Source organism: Macaca mulatta, chromosome 1, assembly GCF_049350105.2.
Source record: "Macaca mulatta isolate MMU2019108-1 chromosome 1, T2T-MMU8v2.0, whole genome shotgun sequence".
NCBI lineage: Eukaryota > Metazoa > Chordata > Mammalia > Primates > Cercopithecidae > Macaca > Macaca mulatta.
Genome location: NC_133406.1, coordinates 149,168,650 through 149,189,028, shown reverse-complemented (window position 1 = coordinate 149,189,028; position 20,379 = coordinate 149,168,650). Strand labels below are relative to the sequence as shown.

At 41.8% G+C, this 20,379-nt stretch overlaps 1 pseudogene; it reads right to left on the bottom strand.

Annotated features, from left to right (window-relative positions):
- The window catches only part of LOC698271 (NBPF family member NBPF3-like), a 39,883-nt pseudogene extending 23,601 nt beyond the window's left edge, over positions 1-16,282 (bottom strand).
- Between the last annotated feature and the right edge of the window lie 4,097 nt (positions 16,283-20,379).

The following is a 20,379-nucleotide window of genomic DNA, read 5'->3' as shown; positions in this document are numbered from 1 at the left end:
TATTGGGACACTAAAGGGCCAAATGGAAAAGAATGAAAGAGAAAGACAGAGAGAGAGAGAGAGAGAGAGAGCTCAGTGAATTGTCCAGGTGATACACTGATGAGGGAGTAACAGGACACTCTGAGTTAGTGCCCTCAGGACACACAGTATACAGTGATCATGAAAAGACTGTGCTCAATAATTTTCCATAAAATGTGCTCAAGATTCCATGTAGTCACCATGAGAATACAGCTTTTGAAGTATGGTCGGCCTATAGTAGGTTTGTAAATGATAAGGGGAGAAAGAAATGGAAACCTAAATATCTATTGCAATGAAAACCAACAGCAATGTTAGTAGGAATAATTCAGGCTTGGTTGAAAAGATGTAATCGATATTGTCGGCCCGCTCTGTTTTCCCTGAACCAGGAATCTCCAAGTGTCAAAACAGAATTAGCTGTTCACAATTGCTCAAAGTTACCTGTGGCATGGTGGGCCTTGGTCTTCTCCCTCTTCTTGGTCCTTTTTAATTCCTGCAACAAATTCAGACAGGGACAGACAAAATAAGCCAATTTACCTAACCCATAACAGTCCACTGTCTAATCCCCACATGGGGACCTCAGGCTCCTCAGCATGAGAACAGGACAATGTGAAAGATATACATCAGGAGGTCTGAAAGTCGGTCATGATAGAGATTCTTTGGTTTGCATTTCAGAACCAAGGGTGAAATATCCCTATTCTGGTAGATTGTTATCCCAAAATCATTTATCCCAAGTTTGTGCAAACAGTTATGCCTTATTGTTCCCATCAATTCAAAGAAAATGCCCCAGATGATTTCTAGGAGGAAAGCTGCCGTATCCAGCCCTGTCTCATCAAATACCCAGCTTGTTCATGGTTCCAAGAAACTGAAATTAGAATGAAGGAGGAAATCTACAAACCCTTGAGTCCAAATCATAGTTCTGTGAATTTCTTAAATCTGCCTGGGTCCAATGTGCTGACAGTGGGATCAGGTTGCCACAGGCATGGCTGGAGACTAGGAATAGAGCCATGCTCACTGACCCATTTCATGTCTGGGCTTCCAACTGAAACTACAGTTTCATTACAACCTATATGCGCCCATAGGTCCTGCCTGCGGCAATGACATCTCTCAGGTCAGTAAGGGCCACTTGGAAGAGGAATATCACCCCTATCTGGAAGGGGTGGAGCCTTATCTCCTTCATAGTAAGTTACTCACTGTCCACGTCAAGAGCCAAGCCAAGGTACTCTTCCTCCAATGAGTAAAAGGCACTTCTGTAGGGCTGGCATAAGTCAGGCAGTTCAAGATAACCAGGAGGAGTCGAATAACATCTATCCAGTGAGTCCTGTAAGACTTCAGCTCTTTCTCTTCCAGCAGCTCCCTGCTGAGCCTGGAAAAGGAGGAAAAAGTAAAGAATAAGCCAGGTGGAATCAGAAACCACACAGCCCCAGCTAGATTTCATGGGTAACATAAGGAAGTGTTTGAGAAGAAAAAGGACAGATCCATTAATGAGGTAACAAATTATTGCCTTTATGTTGGGATAGACCAGGACCAGGTAGAAAAGCATGAAAGAGAAACAGAGAGAGAAAGAAACACACACACACGCACACACACACAGAGACAGTGAGCTCAGTGAATTGGCCAGGTGACACACTGATAAGGGAGTCAAAGGACACTCTGCATTTGTGCCCTCAGGACACACAGTGAACAGTGATCATGAAAAGAGTGGGCTCAATAATTTTGCATAAAATGTGCTTAAGTTTCCCTGCAGTCACCATGAGAATACAGCTTTTGAGGTATGATCAACCTTCACTAGGTTAGTAAATGATAAGGGTAGGAAGAAATGGAAACCTAAACATTTACTGTAATGAGAACCAAAAGAAATGTTTGTAGGTATAATTCAGACTTGTCTGACAAGATGAAATCATTATTTTCAGCATGTACTGTTTTCCCTGGACTTGGCGTCTCCAGGTGTCAACATCAAATTAACTGTCCACAATTTCTCAGACTCACCTCGGACCTGTTGCTTCTGCTGGTGATACCCAGGCAAACAGGGTCTGGAGTGGACCTCCAGCAAACTCCAACAGACCTGCAGCTGAGGGATCCACCTGTTAGAAGGAAAATTAACAAACAGAAAGGAATAGCATCAACATCAACAAAAGGACATCCACACCAAAACCACATCTGTAGGTCACCATCATCAAAGACCAAAATAGTGGATAAAACCACAAAGATGGGAGAAACCAGAGCAGAAAGGCTGAAAATTCCAAAAACCAGAAAGACTCTTCTCCTCCAAAGGAACACAACTCCTCACCAGCAAGGGAACAAAACTAGACGGAGAATTAGTTTGACAAGTTGACAGAAGTAGGCTTCAGAAAGTTGGTAATAAAAAACTTCTCTGAGCTAAAGGAGGATATGCAAACCCATCGCAAGGAAACTGAAAACCTTGAAGAAAGGTTAGATGAATGGCTAACTAGAATAAACAGTGTAGAGAAGACCTGAAATGACCTGATAGAGCTGAAAACTATGGCACAAGAACTTCATGACGCATGCACAAGCTTCAGTAGGTGATTTGGAAGAAAAGGTATCAGTGATTGAAGATCAAATTAATGAAATCAAGTGAAAAGAGAAGTTTAGAGAAAAAAGAGTAAAAAGAAATGAACAAAGCCTCCAAGAAATATGGGACTACATGATAAGACCAAATCTACGTTTGATTGGTGTACCTGAAAGTGACGGGGAGAATGGAACTAAGCTGGAAAACACTCTTCAGGATATTATCCAGGAGAACTTCCCCAACCTAGTAAGGCAGGCCAACATTCAAATTCAGGAAATACAGAGAATGCCACAAAGATACTCCTCAAGAAGAGCAACCCCAAGACACATAATTGTCAGATTCACCAATGTTGAAATTAAGGAAAAAATGCTAAGGGCAGCCAGAGAGAAAGGACAGGTTACCCACAAAGGGAAGCCCATCAGACTAACAGCCTATCTCTAGGCAGAAAGCCTACAAGCCAGAAGACAGTGGGGGCCAATAGTCAACATTCTTAAAGAAAAGAATTTTCAACCCAGAATTTCATATCCAGGCCCACCTTACAACAGCTCCTGAAGGAAGCACTAAACATGGAAAGGAACAACCGGTGCCAGCCACTACAAAAACATGTCAAATTGTAAAGACCATCGATGGTAGGAAGAAACTGCATCAACTAACAAGCAAAATAACCAACTAACATCATAATGACAGGATCAAATTCACACATAACAGTATTAACCTGAAATATAAATGGGCTAAATGTCCCAATTAAAAAACACAGACTGGCAAATTGGACAAAGAGTCAAGATCCATCAGTGTGCTGTATTCAGGAGATCCATCTCACAGGCAGAGACAAACATAGGCTCAAAATAAAGGGATGGAGGAAGATCTACCAAGCAAATGGAAAGCCAAAAAAAAAAAAAAAAAAAAAAAAAAGCAGGGGTTGCAATCCTAGTCTCTGATAAAACAGACTTTAAACCATCAAAGATCAAAAGAGACAAAGAAGGCCATTACATAATGGTAAAGGGATCAATTCAACAAGAAGAGTTAACTATTCTAAATATATGTGCACCCAATACAGGAGCACCCAGATTCATAAAGCAAGTCCTTACAGACTTAGAAAGAGACTTAGTAGACCCCCACACAATAATAATGGGAGAAGTTAACACCCCACTGTCAATATTAGACAGATCAATGGACAAAAGCTTAACAAGGATATCCAGGACTTGAACTCAGCTCTGCATTAAGCAGACCTAATAGACATCTACAGACCTCTCCACCCCAAATCAACAGAATATACATTCTTCTCAGAACCACATCACAATTATTCTAAAATTGACCACATAGTTGGAAGTAAAGCACTCCTCAGCAAATGTAAAAGAAGAAAAATCAGAACAAACTGTCTCTCAGACCACAGTGAAATAAAATTAGAACTCAGGATTAAGAAAGTCACTCAAAACTGCACAACTACATGGAAACTGAACAACCTGCTCTGGAATGACTACTGGGTAAATAACAAAATGAAGGCAGAAATAAAGATGTTCTCAGAAACCAATGGGAACAAAGACACAATGTATCAGAATCTCTGGGACACATTTAAAGCAGTGTGTAGAGGGAAATTTATAGCACTAAATGCCCACAAGAGAAAGCAGGAAAGATCTAAAATCGACACCCTAACATCACAATTAAAAGAACTAGAGAAGCAAGGCAAACAAATTCAAAAGCTAGCAGAAGACAAGAAATGACTAAGATCAAAGCAGAACTAAAGGAGATAGAGACACAAAAAAACCCTTCAAAAAAAATCAATGAATCCAGGAGCTGGTTTTCTGAAAAGATCAACAAGAAAACCCTGTTTGGCTAGTTCATCTGGCTCATCTGATTGCAAGTTCCTATCTTGAGAGGACTATGAAATTAAAACCAATACAAGTGCCACAAATAACACACATTGTTAATAAGGACAATTTGTAACTGGGTGAATGGAAGAAATAGTTCTATTCATCACTTCCTCATTTTCCCTAAATCTACAATCTCCTGGTGTCACTACTGAATTAACAGCCCACAATTCCACAGCATTACCTGGGAGACACTGGCCCTTTTTCTTCCTCTTCCTCATAAACACTTTCATTTTCTGTAAATAAATTCAGAGAAGAGGTCACATTAAGCAATTCACACTTCACATATGGCCAAATCACTGTATAGTCATAGCACAAGAACATAACTATTCTCAGTGCAAGAATATGGATTCTGATAGGAATATTCTAGGGTGCCCTAGATTAAGTCTGGTGAGAAGTAGATGACCCTGCTTTCCAGACCCACAGGCCAAAATCTCCCTCTCTGTGTAGACCATAATGCCATATTCCCTGCCTGAGTCAAAGTTAAACAAAATTTTTCCCCCAAAAAATCTCCGAAAACTGGTCAAACAATTTTCTAGGAGTGTTGCTGCAATGCTGACTTATATTACCAGGTAACATGGACATTAAATGTTTAGAGGCATCTACACATAAAACTTGACTGATAGATAAATTAGAACAACTCTTGCTTTAAAAAGAATCTGTGATTTGGGAGGCCAAGACAGGTGAATCATTTGAGGTCATGAATTCAAGACCAGCCTGGCCAATATGGGAAACCCCATCTCTACTAAAAATACAAAAATTAGCCAGATGTGGTGGTGTACACCTGTGGTCCCAGGTACTCAAAAGGCTGAGGCAGGAGAATCACTTGAATTTGGGAGGCGGAGGTTGCGCCAAGCCAAGATGGTGCCACTGCACTCCAGCCTGGGTGACAGAGCAAGACTCCATTGCAAAAAAAAAAAAAAAAAAAAAAATCTACGACGCTACCAAGAAACAACATTGGATCAGCCATTGCACTGATGGGGTGGAGAACCAGGATCCAGCCTTGCTTTATGGAAATATATCAGCAAAGTAAAGAAGAAAAGTTTCTGTCCTGATTTCAAGGTGACTGCGCAGCTAAGCAAGCTGACTTACAGGAGATCAAGATTAAAGCTGAGAGCAGTGAAGCCTGGAGAACAATATTTCCAAATACAAAGGCAAGGCTGCCAGCTTCCTTAAAAAGGCATAGGAACTCCGTGGACATTGTTCAGGGACAGATGACTTAATCACAGATGACAAGAAATACTGAATCAAAGCTAGGAGGCCTGACAGATACTTCCTGTGCATCTCCTGCACAGATGACTATGAGATCATCACACTTGCGTAGGGTCCAGTAACTTGATACTGGGGACTGGCAGACAAAGGCATGACATGAGTTGAGAAAGACAAAAAAACTCACTGATACCTGTGTTTAGAATCCGATCGGAGTTCTTTATTCAAACCAATTTGTGTGTATAGAGCCTGTCTTCAGAGTTTATCTTCCTCAGCCTAGACAGAGGTATGAGACACAAGGAATACAGAGGCTACCTGGGATAATTTGTACAGCATCCTCCCATTCATCACGAGAAGATGAGTCAATGACAGTTGAGTCGACTTTGTCTTCCTCAAATGTGATTTTGGTGTTTCTGTGTGGCTTGTTGGACTCACAAGGGCTGTGGCTATTTGAACAAGGGACGGCACATGCCTCCAGTGAGTCCTCAGGGATTTCCCTTTCTTCAGCCTTCTGCACCTCCCTGATGAGCCAGGTGGGACAGAGATGGCAGAAGATTAAACACAGAGGGATTAGACCCCAGGGAGTCCTAGCTGGTTTTGACAAGAGGCATTAAGAGAGTGGTCCCAGAAAGCAAACAGGAGGTTCCCTTTGAGAGGGAACAGGCAAACCTCTTCTCTCTGCAACAGACCATGGCTGCCATGGGAGCCAGAGAGGAAGAGAGCAACTGGTGTTCATTGCACTGGACAGATAGGAGCTGAGGAGGATGAAGACTCAGCTATCCCTGTACGGTACAGACATGACACTCAGCACACACAGAGAAACACAACACAACGGCTGCTATACCCTGTGTCTAAGCTGGGCTGAATTTCACATACTGTGGCTAAGGGAATGCAGGCCTATCGGGAGAACCCGCTCCCGATGTTTAACGTGGGTTCTTTTCTATTTCCTAAGTGTCTCGGCTGGGTTGAGAAATAAAGGGAAAGAGCACAAGAGAGAGAAATTTAAAGCTGGGTGTCCGGGGGAGACATCACATGTCGGCAGGATCCGTGATGTTCCCCAAACCGTAAGACCAGCAAGTTTTTATTAGCGATTTTCAAAAGGGGAGGGAGTGCACGAATAGGGTATAGGTCACAGAGATCACATACTTCACAAGGTAATAAAATATCACAAAGCAAATGGAGGCAGGGCTAGATCACAGGACCACCAGATGAGGTGAAATTAAAATTGCTAATGAAGTTAGCATTAGCAATTTTTTTTTTTTTTTTGAGACGGAGTCTCCCTCTGTCCCCCAGGCTGGAGTGCAGTGGCCGGATCTCAGCTCACTGCAAGCTCTGCCTCCCAGGTTTACACCATTCTCCTGCCTCAGCCTCCTGAGTAGCTGGGACTACAGGCACCCGCCACCTCGCCCGGCTAGTTTTTTGTATTTTTTTTTTTTAGTAGAGACGGAGTTTCACCAGGTTAGTCAGGATGGTCTCGATCTCCTGACCTCGTGATCCGCCCATCTCGGCCTCCCAAAGTGCTGGGATTACAGGCTTGAGCCACCGCGCCTGGCCAGTATTAGCAATTTTAATGACGCATTGTCATTGAAAACGTCTTACCAGGAAACAGGGTTTGAGAGCAGATAACCTGTCTGACCACAATTTATTAGGTGGGAATTTTCCTCCACTTAATAAGCCTCGGAGTGCTATAGGAGACCGGGGCTTATTTCATCCCTTTGGCTTCGACCATAAAAGACGGGAGGCCTTAAAAAGGGGCCCCGTCTATAAGCCTACCTTCAGGGCGCATTCTCTTTCTCAGGGATGTTCCTTACTGAGAAAAAGAATTCAGCGATATTTCTCCTATTTGCTTATGAAAGAGGAGAAATATAGCTCTGTTCCATCTGGCTCACCGGCAGCCAGTTCAAAGTTACCTCTCTTGTTCCCTGAACATTGCTGTTATTCTGTTCTTTTTTTAAGATGCCCAGATTTCATATTGTTCAAACACACATGCTCCACAAAAAATTTGTGCAGTTGATACAATCACAGAGTCCTGAGGTGACATTCATCCTCCTCATCTTACAAAGATGACAGGATTAAGAGATTAAAGTAAAGACAGGCATAGAAAAACACAAGGGTACTGACTGGGGAAGTGATAAGTGTGCATGAAATCTTCACAATTTATGTTCAATGATTACAGTAAAGACAGGTGTAAGATTATAAAAGTATTAATTTGGGGAACTAATAAATGTCCATGAAATCTTCACAATCTATGTTCTTCTGCCATGGCTTCAGCCGGTCCCTCCGTTCAGGGTCCCTGACTTCCCGCAACACAGGCCTTTGGCCTATCATAGCTGCCAGAGAGGGCGTGCCTCCTAGACCTTTTTCATAGGTTACAACCCATTACTTACTCCTGAGTATTCAGTGTTACCTGGGGGCACATGATTCCTGTACTTTTTCAGCCTCCTCAACTTTAACATCTTCATCCTCATCTTCATCATTTTCTGTAAATATAGAAGCGTTCCTTCAGATATTTCCCACTTTACACTCTGCAAGCACAGTCAGCCCAATGTGCACAGAAACATGAACATCTAGGTATGAGTCATCATCGTTCAACTGAAATCTCTCATGTTTTATCTTTAACAAAATGCCCTGGCATGGTTTACAGATCCATCAGGCAATGCATTTCTGATCTGGAGGGCCACCATCAAGATGTGGCCAAATATGAAAAGACCTTTTGCTCCCCATATCACTGGAGGCTTGTGCAGCCTCTCTCCGGCCTTTGGCAGCTGTCTTCCCCATCCTGCCACAGATCTGATTCCCAGGCACAGGCTTGGTGTCCTGTCATAGTTCGCATTTCAAACCTAATTCTTTCTCTTAGGAGAGGACAAACTTGTCCCACAGTCCTCTATGCATCAGGAGACTGCACAGGCCCCCCATGTGGCTTCTGCTGTGTTATTCAGGGACATTCTCTCCATGGGGAGTGCTCCAGTCTGAAGCACTTCCTACCACCAAATGCCCCCACATCAACTGCCTTCTCCAACACCACACAGTGAGGGGCTTCATCTCATTTTGAAAAGCAGTCGTTAAGTGTTCCCACATTTGGATGCTTCAGACCCTTGCGAGAGACAATTTGCCTGCCTTTGCAGATGGAGACAGAGAAACTCAGGAAGGACAAATCACTCACTGACAGTTACTAAGAACATTGCTGAAGAGACAGCCTGGGAACCTTCGTTCTTAGTCCAGAGCTCTTTTCACTCTAACAAGCGCTCTCCTGTCACGGCCTCCTTCTTGTCCTTTAAAACCAGACTGATGCTGCCTCTTGCTCCAAAGACCACCTTCCATCCAGCAAGGAGGGACATTTGCAATACTGTGACCTCCAACCCCATGGGTTTCCCATCTCTGTTCTTACCCAGGAAGTCCTGGTCATGTCATAGCCACATATGTTTAGTGGAAAAAACACCACCGATACAACTGTCATTATGAAAGTATGCAGGTCTGGAGTCTCTCACAAGCCTGGGGTTTTGGGTCATCAGGGCCTATGGCCACCATACCTGGGCTGAGCTTTTGGACAAGGTGCTGTGCCAGCCTACACCCTTCAGCCAGCTGTTCTTGGAGGTCCTGCCCTGGGACTTGTCTGGCTCATCCGGAGCGAGGAGGGCCTGGAGATGCTGATTTGATGAGCAGGAGGCATCTCTCCCTTCCCATAACTTCTCCCTTAACTGGGTCAGCTCTCATTCCTGAGAGTGAACCAGGACTTTATATTGCCTAAGGTGAGACAGTAGAGAAAATTTAACAGTGGAAAGGGATGAGTGGTCAGTTCTAATATTGCAACAGAGATTTCTGAGACAATGTCCTCAAGGAGACCTCCAAGCAGAAGGTCAGCACATGTTTAAAGGAATGTCTGTGGCCAAGAGAAGAATACAAAATGGTTTACAGCCTTCCTCTATATCAGAGAGGCCTCCTGTAAGATCCTCGATGATGTTCCATTAGTCTTTCTCTTCTGTAAACAAAAGTAGGTGTCTTCCTAATTCCGCTTCAAAAAGACATCCTTTCAGTTCCTCACTCTGGCCATGGACAATTCCATGTAAAAATACACACAGTGCATCTTGCAGCGACTAGATACAAAGCCATGTACAGAAATGAGGCCAGGTGCAGACGGGGCGAATTGAAAAGATGAAACAAGAAAATAATGACAGGGTCGAGAAGGCAACATTGATTGAGTGAAAGAATGAGAAGCCGCAGTCAGTCAGGAGCTGATTCTCACTAAGGGTAAGTGGGGTGGTGAAGGCACACCATTTTGAGTATACTGAATGCTGCTGGGTGGTTCCCACTCCTTTGGTTAAGTTTGTGTTATGCAAATTTCACCTCAACAATTACTTGTTTGAGAAAAAGAAAACAAGGCTCTGAGAAACAACTGCAACCCATAACTTACTATTATCCTTGTTCTCTGTTGGATAAATATTTGTGTGTCGTGAGCCTGCCATGGCAATTCCTGCCCTTCCCCTAGCCCAGCTTAGCTCTTACTTTTTCCCGCTGAGCTGCTGTATTTCAGAGATTTACACACCTGCCCACCTGCCTACCCCCACGGGATCCCCTCACCTGAGCTCCTTAGCCTGCCTGAGCTGCTCTGCAACCTTCTCCTCCTTGAACTGAAGCTCATCCCTCAGCATAGATTTTATGAGGTCTTTGCACTCTTCATACTCTGAGAAAAGACAGACATGCCTGCTTCAGTGTAAGGCTGGACATGCTGCTGTGGTCACTGCCTACAGGGCAGGAGTCAGGTCCATCCCAAGGACAAAACTGTCCCCAGTACCAGGCTCTAGGAAGGGATTTCCACATCTTTACTCTTCAGTCTCCTGACTTTCTAGCATCTGTTTCTCCAAAATTTAGAGACGAAGAAAGAGAAACTCAAGAGCACATCAAGGAATTTGACCAGATGATTCAACCACAATGAAGTGGAGTCAGAATTCACAGCCCCTGAGGTCTGACTCTGAATGTGGAGCCACTTGTCCAAGCCTTGCAGCCTCTCCTCTAAAACACTGCACTGGGGCATGAAGTAGTGATTTCTTGTATGGTCGGAAAGGCCCCTAGGACTATGGGACAGATGGTTTCCCTTTTACCGGGAATTTCAAAGAAAAATACGTCAAAGATTTTTTAAATATTTGATTTTTAAATCATAATCGTATCTGAAGCATAAAGTATGAGACATAAGGCCATGAGGGAAATATGTCCAAATACTAATAAAGCTTGTGTTAATTTAGAAACAGTAGAATAAAGAACTAATAGATAGTGTTTACTCTGTGCCAATAAATGTTCTAGGAGATTGACAAGAAATAGCTCATGTAATTCACTGCAGCAATTTACAGAGGTAGGTATTATTGTAGTATTGTATGAACAGATGAGGAAACTGAGGGACAGACAAGACAAGCAACTTGGATGGAGCCCAGGAGACAGGCCCAGGGTCCCTGCTCTGCACACTGTACTGCTACTTCCACACATTCTTGGGTGTGATCTTTCTTCCTCTTTAGGAACAAGAGCCTGTGCCCTAGGACTTCCCTCTTACCAGAGTACTCTCTGCTGTTTATTTTTTTATTTTTGTTTGTTTGTTTGTTTATTTTTGACCAGTCTTGCCCTGTCACCCAGGCTAGAATGTAATGGCACAATCTTGGCTCACTGCAACCTCTGCCTCCTGGGTTCAAAGGATTCTCCTGCCTCAGTCTCCCGAGTAGTGGGGATTACAGGCACCTGCCACCATGCCCAGCTAATTTTTGTATTTTTAGTAGAGATGGGGTTTCTCCATGTTGCCCAGGCTGATCTCAAACTCCTGACCTCGTGATCTGCCCACTTCGGCCTTCCAAAGTGCTGGGATTACAAGAGTGAGCAACTGTGCACGGCCCCCACTCCCTCCTCTTGATTCTGTCACTTATAGATACCACAGGTTCTATTAGGAGCAGAGTCTTCTTGAAGCTCCTCAGAGCAGGTACTGGGCACTATCACCAAGTTTCCCTCAGGGTCACTAGAACAGAGCTTTGCCTATAGGGCCTCAACAGAAGCTTGAACTGAATAAAAGTTCACTAGTCCCAGACATTTAGAACAGACTAGACGTTATTTGTCTGCAGGATTTTGTATGGTACAGACAGTAGTCTTGAAAACATGATTTAGCCTCTTGGAGAAAACAGGTCGTTCTGTGCCTGTGACAGAAATCAACTGAGATTTTAATTCTAGTCCCACCCCCACCTAACTGTAAGTATGGAAAGTTGTTAAATACTTTGGTACCTCTGTCTTCCAACTTTAACAAAATGCTAAAACACCCATTTCTATTTTCCTAGAAGTACGGGAGGGATGAAATTATTTTTGATGGAGAGTGCATTTAGTTTCTCAGAGAGAAGACAGGACATCATTCATCACTTTCGTGATGGTGAGCCTATTGAACTTACGGTATGTGCTCTGCTGGTTGGCCAGGAAGTAGGCCACTTGAGTTATAAGAAATTTCTCTATTTCTGCCTTCATTTCGTTATGTACCCAGTAGTCATTCAGGAGCAGGTTGTTCAGTTTCCATGTAGTTGAGCGGTTTTGATTGAGTTTCTTAGTCCTGAGTTCTAGTTTGATTGCACTGTGGTCTGAGAGACAGTTTGTTATAATTTCTGTTCTTGTACATTTGCTGAGGAGTGCTTTACTTCCAATTACATGGTCAATTTTGGAGTAAGTACGATGTGGTGCTGAGAAGAATGTATATTCTGTTGATTTGGGGTGGAGAGTTCTGTAGATGTCTATTAGGTCTGCTTGCTGCAGAGATGAGTTCAATTCCTGGATATTCTTGTTAACTTTCTGTCTCGTTGATCTGTCTAATGTTGACAGTGGAGTGTTGAAGTCTCCCATTATTATTGTATGGGAGTCTAAGTCTCTTTGTAAGTCTCTAAGGACTTGCTTAAAGATGTTCTTTGAAACCAATGAGAACAAAGATACAACATACCAGAATCTCTGGGACACATTTAAAGCAGTGTGTAGAGGGAAATTTATAGCACTAAATGCCCACAAGAGAAAGCAGGAAAGATCTAAAATTGACACTCTAACATCACAATTAAAAGAGCTAGAGAAGCAAGAGCAAACACATTCGAAAGCTAGCAGAAGGCAAGAAATAACTAAGATCAGAGCAGAACTGAAGGAGATAGAGACACAAAAAACTCTCCAAAAAATCAATGAATCTAGGAGTTGGTTTTTTGAAAAGATCAACAAAATTGACAGACCACTAGCCAGACTAATAAAGAAGAAAAGAGAGAAGAATCAAATCGACGCAATTAAAAATGATAAAGGGGATATCACCACCGACCCCACAGAAATACAAACTACCATCAGAGAATACTATAAACACCTCTACGCAAATAAACTGGAAAATCTAGAAGAAATGGATAATTTCCTGGACACTTACACTCTTCCAAGACTAAACCAGGAAGAAGTTGAATCCCTGAATAGACCAATAGTAGGCTCTGAAATTGAGGCAATAATTAATAGCCTACCAACCAAAAAAAGTCCAGGACCAGATGGATTCACAGCTGAATTCTACCAGAGGTACAAGGAGGAGTTGGTACCATTCCTTCTGAAACTATTCCAATCAATAGAAAAAGAGGGAATCCTCCCTAACTCATTTTATGAGGCCAACATCATTCTGATACCAAAGCCTGGCAGAGACACAACAAAAAAAGAGAATTTTAGACCAATATCCCTGATGAACATCGATGCAAAAATCCTCAATAAAATACTGGCAAACCGGGTTCAGCAACACATCAAAAAGCTTATCCACCATGATCAAGTGGGCTTCATCCCTGGGATGCAAGGCTGGTTCAACATTCGCAAATCAATAAACATAATCCAGCATATAAACAGAACCAAAGACAAGAACCACATGATTATCTCAATAGATGCAGAAAAGGCTTTTGACAAAATTCAACAGCCCTTCATGCTAAAAACGCTCAATAAATTCGGTATTGATGGAACGTACCTCAAAATAATAAGAGCTATCTATGACAAACCCACAGCCAATATCATACTGAATGGGCAAAAACTGGAAAAATTCCCTTTGAAAACTGGCACAAGACAGGGATGCCCTCTCTCACCACTCCTATTCAACATAGTGTTGGAAGTTCTGGCTAGGGCAATTAGGCAAGAGAAAGAAATCAAGGGTATTCAGTTAGGAAAAGAAGAAGTCAAATTGTCCCTCTTTGCAGATGACATGATTGTATATCTAGAAAACCCCATTGTCTCAGCCCAAAATCTCCTTAAGCTGATAAGCAATTTCAGCAAAGTCTCAGGATACAAAATTAATGTGCAAAAATCACAATCATTCTTATACACCAGTAACAGACAAACAGAGAGCCAAATCAGGAATGAACTTCCATTCACAATTGCTTCAAAGAGAATAAAATACCTAGGAATCCAACTTACAAGGGATGTAAAGGACCTCTTCAAGGAGAACTACAAACCACTGCTCAGTGAAATCAAAGAGGACACAAACAAATGGAAGAACATACCATGCTCATGGATAGGAAGAATCAATATCGTGAAAATGGCCATACTGCCCAAGGTTATTTATAGATTCAATGCCATCCCCATCAAGCTACCAACGAGTTTCTTCATGGAATTGGAAAAAACTGCTTTAAAGTTCATATGGAACCAAAAAAGAGCCCGCATCTCCAAGACAATCCTAAGTCAAAAGAACAAAGCTGGAGGCATCACGCTACCTGACTTCAAACTATACTACAAAGCTACAGTAACCAAAACAGCATGGTACTGGTACCAAAACAGAGATATAGACCAATGGAACAGAACAGAGTCCTCAGAAATAATACCACACATCTACAGCCATCTGATCTTTGACAAACCTGAGAGAAACAAGAAATGGGGAAAGGATTCCCTATTTAATAAATGGTGCTGGGAAAATTGGCTAGCCGTAAGTAGAAAGCTGAAACTGGATCCTTTCCTTACTCCTTATACGAAAATTAATTCAAGATGGATTAGAGACTTAAATGTTAGACCTAATACCATAAAAATCCTAGAGGAAAACCTAGGTAGTACCATTCAGGACATAGGCATGGGCAAAGACTTCATGTCTAAAACACCAAAAGCAACGGCAGCAAAAGCCAAAATTGACAAATGGGATCTCATTAAACTAAAGAGCTTCTGCACAGCAAAAGAAACTACCATCAGAGTGAACAGGCAACCTACAGAATGGGAGAAAATTTTTGCAATCTACTCATCTGACAAAGGGCTAATATCCAGAACCTACAAAGAACTCAAACAAATTTACAAGAAAAAAACAAACAACCCCATCAAAAAGTGGGCAAAGGATATGAACAGACATTTCTCAAAAGAAGACATTCATACAGCCAACAGACACATGAAAAAATGCTCATCATCACTGGCCATCAGAGAAATGCAAATCAAAACCACAATGAGATACCATCTCACACCAGTTAGAATGGCGATCATTAAAAAGTCAGGAAACAACAGGTGCTGGAGAGGATGTGGAGAAATAGGAACACTTTTACACTGTTGGTGGGATTGTAAACTAGTTCAACCATTATGGAAAACAGTATGGCGATTCCTCAAGGATCTAGAACTAGATGTACCATATGACCCAGCCATCCCATTACTGGGTATATACCCAAAGGATTATAAATTATGCTGCTATAAAGACACATGCACACGTATGTTTATTGCGGCACTATTCACAATAGCAAAGACTTGGAATCAACCCAAATGTCCATCAGTGACAGATTGGATTAAGAAAATGTGGCACATATACACCATGGAATACTATGCAGCCATCAAAAAGGATGAGTTTGTGTCCTTTGTAGGGACATGGATGCAGCTGGAAACCATCATTCTTAGCAAACTATCACAAGAACAGAAAACCAAACATCGCATGTTCTCACTCATAGGTGGGAACTGAACAATGAGATCACTCGGACTCAGGAAGGGGAACATCACACACTGGGGCCTATCATGGGGAGGGGGGAGGGGGGAAGGGGGAGGGGGGAGGGGGGAGGGATTGCATTGGGAGTTATACCTGATGTAAATGACGAGTTGATGGGTGCAGCACAGCAACAAGGCATAAGTATACATATGTAACAAACCTGCACGTTATGCACATGTACCCTATAACTTAAAGTATAATAATAATAAATAAATTAAAAAAAAAAAAAAAAAAAAAAGAAAGTGGTGAAGCCAGGATTTCAACCCAGGAAAATGAGATACAAAGCTACATTCTTAATTAATTATGCCTAATTGAATCCATGAGACATAAGCACAGCAAATAAAATAAATGTAATTTGTTTAAACTCCAACTATTACTGGCCTGGCTTCACAATATTAATTCTTTAATGAGAATATTTTTAATCTGAAAGCAGAGCCAAGTTGCTGGATGATAGTAACAAGATGCTCAAACTATTACAGCTGTGCTTCAGCATTTCCTCCCTAAAGCACCACAGTGATTGTCACAAATTTATATAATTACCTGCCTGGAAATAAAAAGAGCTGGAAAAAAAAAAAAAAAAAGAAATTTCTCTTTGATATTTCTGAACTGCTGTTTGTTCTCTGCCAGCTGGGGATGCAAATTCTCACTGATTTCTAGGATGTTCATCTCTGCCTTCTCACTGGACCAAGGGCCAGCAGATACCACCATGCTGACATTTGTTGCAGAAAAGGTGGAGCTAGGGACTGGGGAGAATAAACACAAACACAGGATGGGTTAAAAACTGGTGAAATCAAATAGGTTTAATTAGGACTGAGGGATGTCAGTAACTAAAATTCTTAATTTACTGTTGAGAAAAACATGAACACTCCCCACAGCACTTTAGGATCCTTAACCACAAAACCAAGGTTTGAGGTGCCTGAGCTCAGAGCTGAAGGCACTGCCAGTCACTCAGTCTCTGACAAGAGTGAGGATGATTGTGGCCAGCATGCCAGGTCTGCAGTTGCAATAACAGAATTAGAAGGTGGGGGTGTCATGGAATCTTAGGATCCCTGCATTCCAATTGCCCAGGCTTTGCTGAAACACAGGCACCCTGGTCTCACCTGAGGGTAACCACCAATGGGATCATTCCTTCAGCATTCACTCTCAGTATTCATGTACCCTTGTGACAATGCCACCGACCCATCTCTTTCCCAATACATCTAAGCATATTCCTCACTGTTTATCTCTTGTCTGTACAACATCATCAAGGCAGAAACATTTCCCAACAGGTTATATGAATTCCTTATATACTCTAGGTACTAGACTCCTGTCAAATATATAATTTGGAAATAGTTCTCCCATTATATGGATTATCTTTTCACTTCCTTGACAGTGTCCTTTGAAGCATATAAGATTTTTATTTTAATGAAGTCCATTTATCTATTTTTGGGTTGTTTGTGCCTACCTAAAAAATGTCTAATCCAAAGTCACAAAGATTTGTACCTATGTTTTTTCTTCAAGACATTGTTTTTTGAATGAGAACTTTCCTGGGTTTTAGTGGAGGGTGGACATTGTTTATTTATGCCTCCTGTCCATTACCGATGTTTGTCCTGATTGTTATTCATATGCTCACCACCCCTCCATGGAGCACCCCATGGCCTGTAACAGAGCTCTGGGGACTGATATCCTTCCACTGACTTTGGCGCTGGTGAGAGCCCTGGTCATGTGGCTCAGCTTGGCCTTAACCCAACCCAATTGCACATATTCCTCAGGGCCTTCAGAGTTGAAGTTGAGAGCCTCTCTGAGAACGCTTGCCAGCCCATGCTGTTCTAAGGCTGGAGCAAACTTCCTCCGTCTATTCCGGACAGAGGGGACTGCAGGGGTTGGACTCAGTCAAGACATCTCTGGTGTTAGAAAGTAGACCCGTTTCAGGGTTTGGGGAAGATTGTTCAATATGAACTAGGTCCTCTCTAATTATTTTTACCGTATGTGTGACTTCTTTCTAGAAACAAAGGAAAAATATTTATGTTAGAACATTTTGTCTATTCTTTGTCACTTGTTGTTTGTCTACAATTTTAACATTATCCACGTTAAAGGAGAGCTCAGTGTAAATATATTCTTAAAAATTATGGTTCATGTCCACTGCCATGCAATCATATTTAAATCCATGAACAATCCTGTTACTTAGGTATTATCCTGCTCCTGATGAGAAAACAAACTCAGAAAAATTGCAAAATTTCCATAGGTCACAAAACTAGTGACGAGAGGAAAAAGAATTAGAAACCAGTTCCTTTTGGCCTTCAAAGCTAACCTTGTACCATTAGATCAAACTGATTTACATACTTTTGCTGGAATTAGTCTCAGAGTTTGTGGTTCTCACTTGATTTTCCCAAGGAAACAGTGTGCCACTTTAATATCATTTCAAACTTTGAAATTTAAAACTTTTTATTATACTTTTTTTAAAAAATTATACTTTTTTGTCTTTGTTCTAGTCCATTGCTTTTGGTTTTTTCTCAATGGATCCCTCTTATTTATATGCTAAATATTTGCTACCTATTTTCTGTCAATTTTCACTTTTTTTTTTTTTTTTTTTGAGACAGAGTTTTGCTCTTGTTGCTCATGCTGGAGTGCAATGGCACAATCTTGGCTCACCGCAACCTCTGCCTCCCAAGTTCAAGGGAGTCTCCTGCCTCAGCCTCCCGAGTAGCTGGAATTACAGGCATGCACCACCATGCCCGGCTAATCTTTTGTATTTTTAGTAGAGACGGTTTCTCCATGTTGTTCAGGCTGATCTCGAACTCCCGACCTCAGGTGATCTGCCCACCTCAGCCTCCCAAAGTGCTGGGATTACAGGCGTGAGCCACCACGCCTGGCCAATTTTCACATTTTTGAGTGTTTGTTATCTCTCTCTTTGTTGTATGCTAACAGTTCTTCACTGAGGTATAATTTGCAGAGAGTATACTGCAAAAAACCTAAAGGTACAGCTTAATAAATTTTAGTATAACTATACATTGTATAATAACACCCAGTTAAAGACAGAGAACATTTTCCCCCATGCCACAAAGTTCTGATGTGGTCCTTGCCAGTCAATACTCATCCCCCATATGAAGAATATATTCTGAATGTTGTCACTGCCTTAGTCCTTTTGTGTTGCTGGAAAGGAATACCAGAGGCTGGGTAATTTATAAAGAAAAGAGATGCATTTTGCTCATAGTCCTGCAGGCTGCGCAAGAAGCATGGCACCAGCATCTGCTCCTAATGAGGGCCTGAGACTGCTTCCACTTGCAGCAGAGGTGAAAAGGAACCAGTGTGTGCAGAGATTATACGGTGAGAGAGGAAGCAAAAGAGAGTAAAGGTGAGAGGCACTTTTTAATAACTAGATCCTATAGGAACTGAGAGTGAGAATTCACTCACTACCTTCTCCCAGGGTGGGGTTTAATCTATTCATGAGGGATCCACTCCAATGACCCAAACACCTCCCATTAACCCCCTCCTCCAACACTGGGGACCACGTTTAAACATGTGATTTGGAGGGGACCAATATTTAAACTATAGCAGCCACCATAGATTAATTTTGCTTATTCATGTGCTTCATAAAAATGGAATCATTTTGGTCAGGCCTGGTGGCTCACACCTGTAATCCCAAGACTTTGAGAGGCTGAGGTGGGCAGACCACCTGAGGTCAGGAGTTCAAGACCAGCCTGTCCAAATGGCAAAACCCTGTCTCTACTGAAAATACAAAAATTAGCCACACGTGATGGCAGGTACCTGTAATCCCAGCTACTTGGGAGGCTGAGGCAGGGAAAATTTCTTGAACCTGGGAGGCAGAGCTGAGATTGTGCCACTGCACTCCAGTCTGAGGGACAGAGTGAGACTACGTCTCAAAAAAATAAAAAAAAGTAATCATTTAGTATGTTCTCTTGTTTTGACTTCTCTTACTCAGGTGGTTATATATGCCACTAATTTGTCTGATTGTGTTTTTCCCTTGTTTCATTTTGTTTTGGCCAAGTAATAGCCTATTGATTGTATGATTATCACACAATTTGATATCCATTTTTCTGATGGGAAGCAGGTTTACTTGTTGGCTACTGTGCATAAGTAACTATGAATATTCTCATACAATTATTTCCGTGAAGATACATACTTATTTTCCTGGATATGTATAGCTAGGGATGGAGTTGCTTGGTGAATGGGTAGAAAATGGACACAGAGTTTTGCAAAGTAACTGTATTATTTTACATTTCTATGAAAGATGTAGGCCATTTTCAGTTGCTCTACATTCCCACACACTTAATATTTTCAGTCTTTTAAATTATAGCCATTCTACCAGGTGTCTAGTGACATCCTATTTTGGTTTTCTCATGCCTAATGTTCATTTAGATACCTTCTTATGGAAAATATCTTCTCAAATTTTTATGTTCATTGATATACTGGGGTGTCTGTCATTTTCTTTGTAATCTATAGGAGTTCTTTATATATTTTGAATGAGTCCATTTATATATACATATTTTTTGCTATATTATATAGCAAATAATTATTCCTGGTCTACAGATAGCTTTTAAGTTATTAAACAACAACATAATAAGGAGAAGGTTTTTAAAAATGAAGTGCAATTAAAATGGTTCAGGTCAGACCGTGGCTCATGTCTGTAATCCTAGCACTTTGGGAGGCCAAGGCAGGTGGATCACTTGAGGTCAAGAGTTAGAGACCAACCTGGCCAACATGGAGAAACCTTGTCTCTACTTAAAGTACAAAAATTAGCCAGGCATGGTGGCGGGTACCTGTAATCCCAGCTATTCAGGAGGCTGAGGCAGGAGAATCACTTG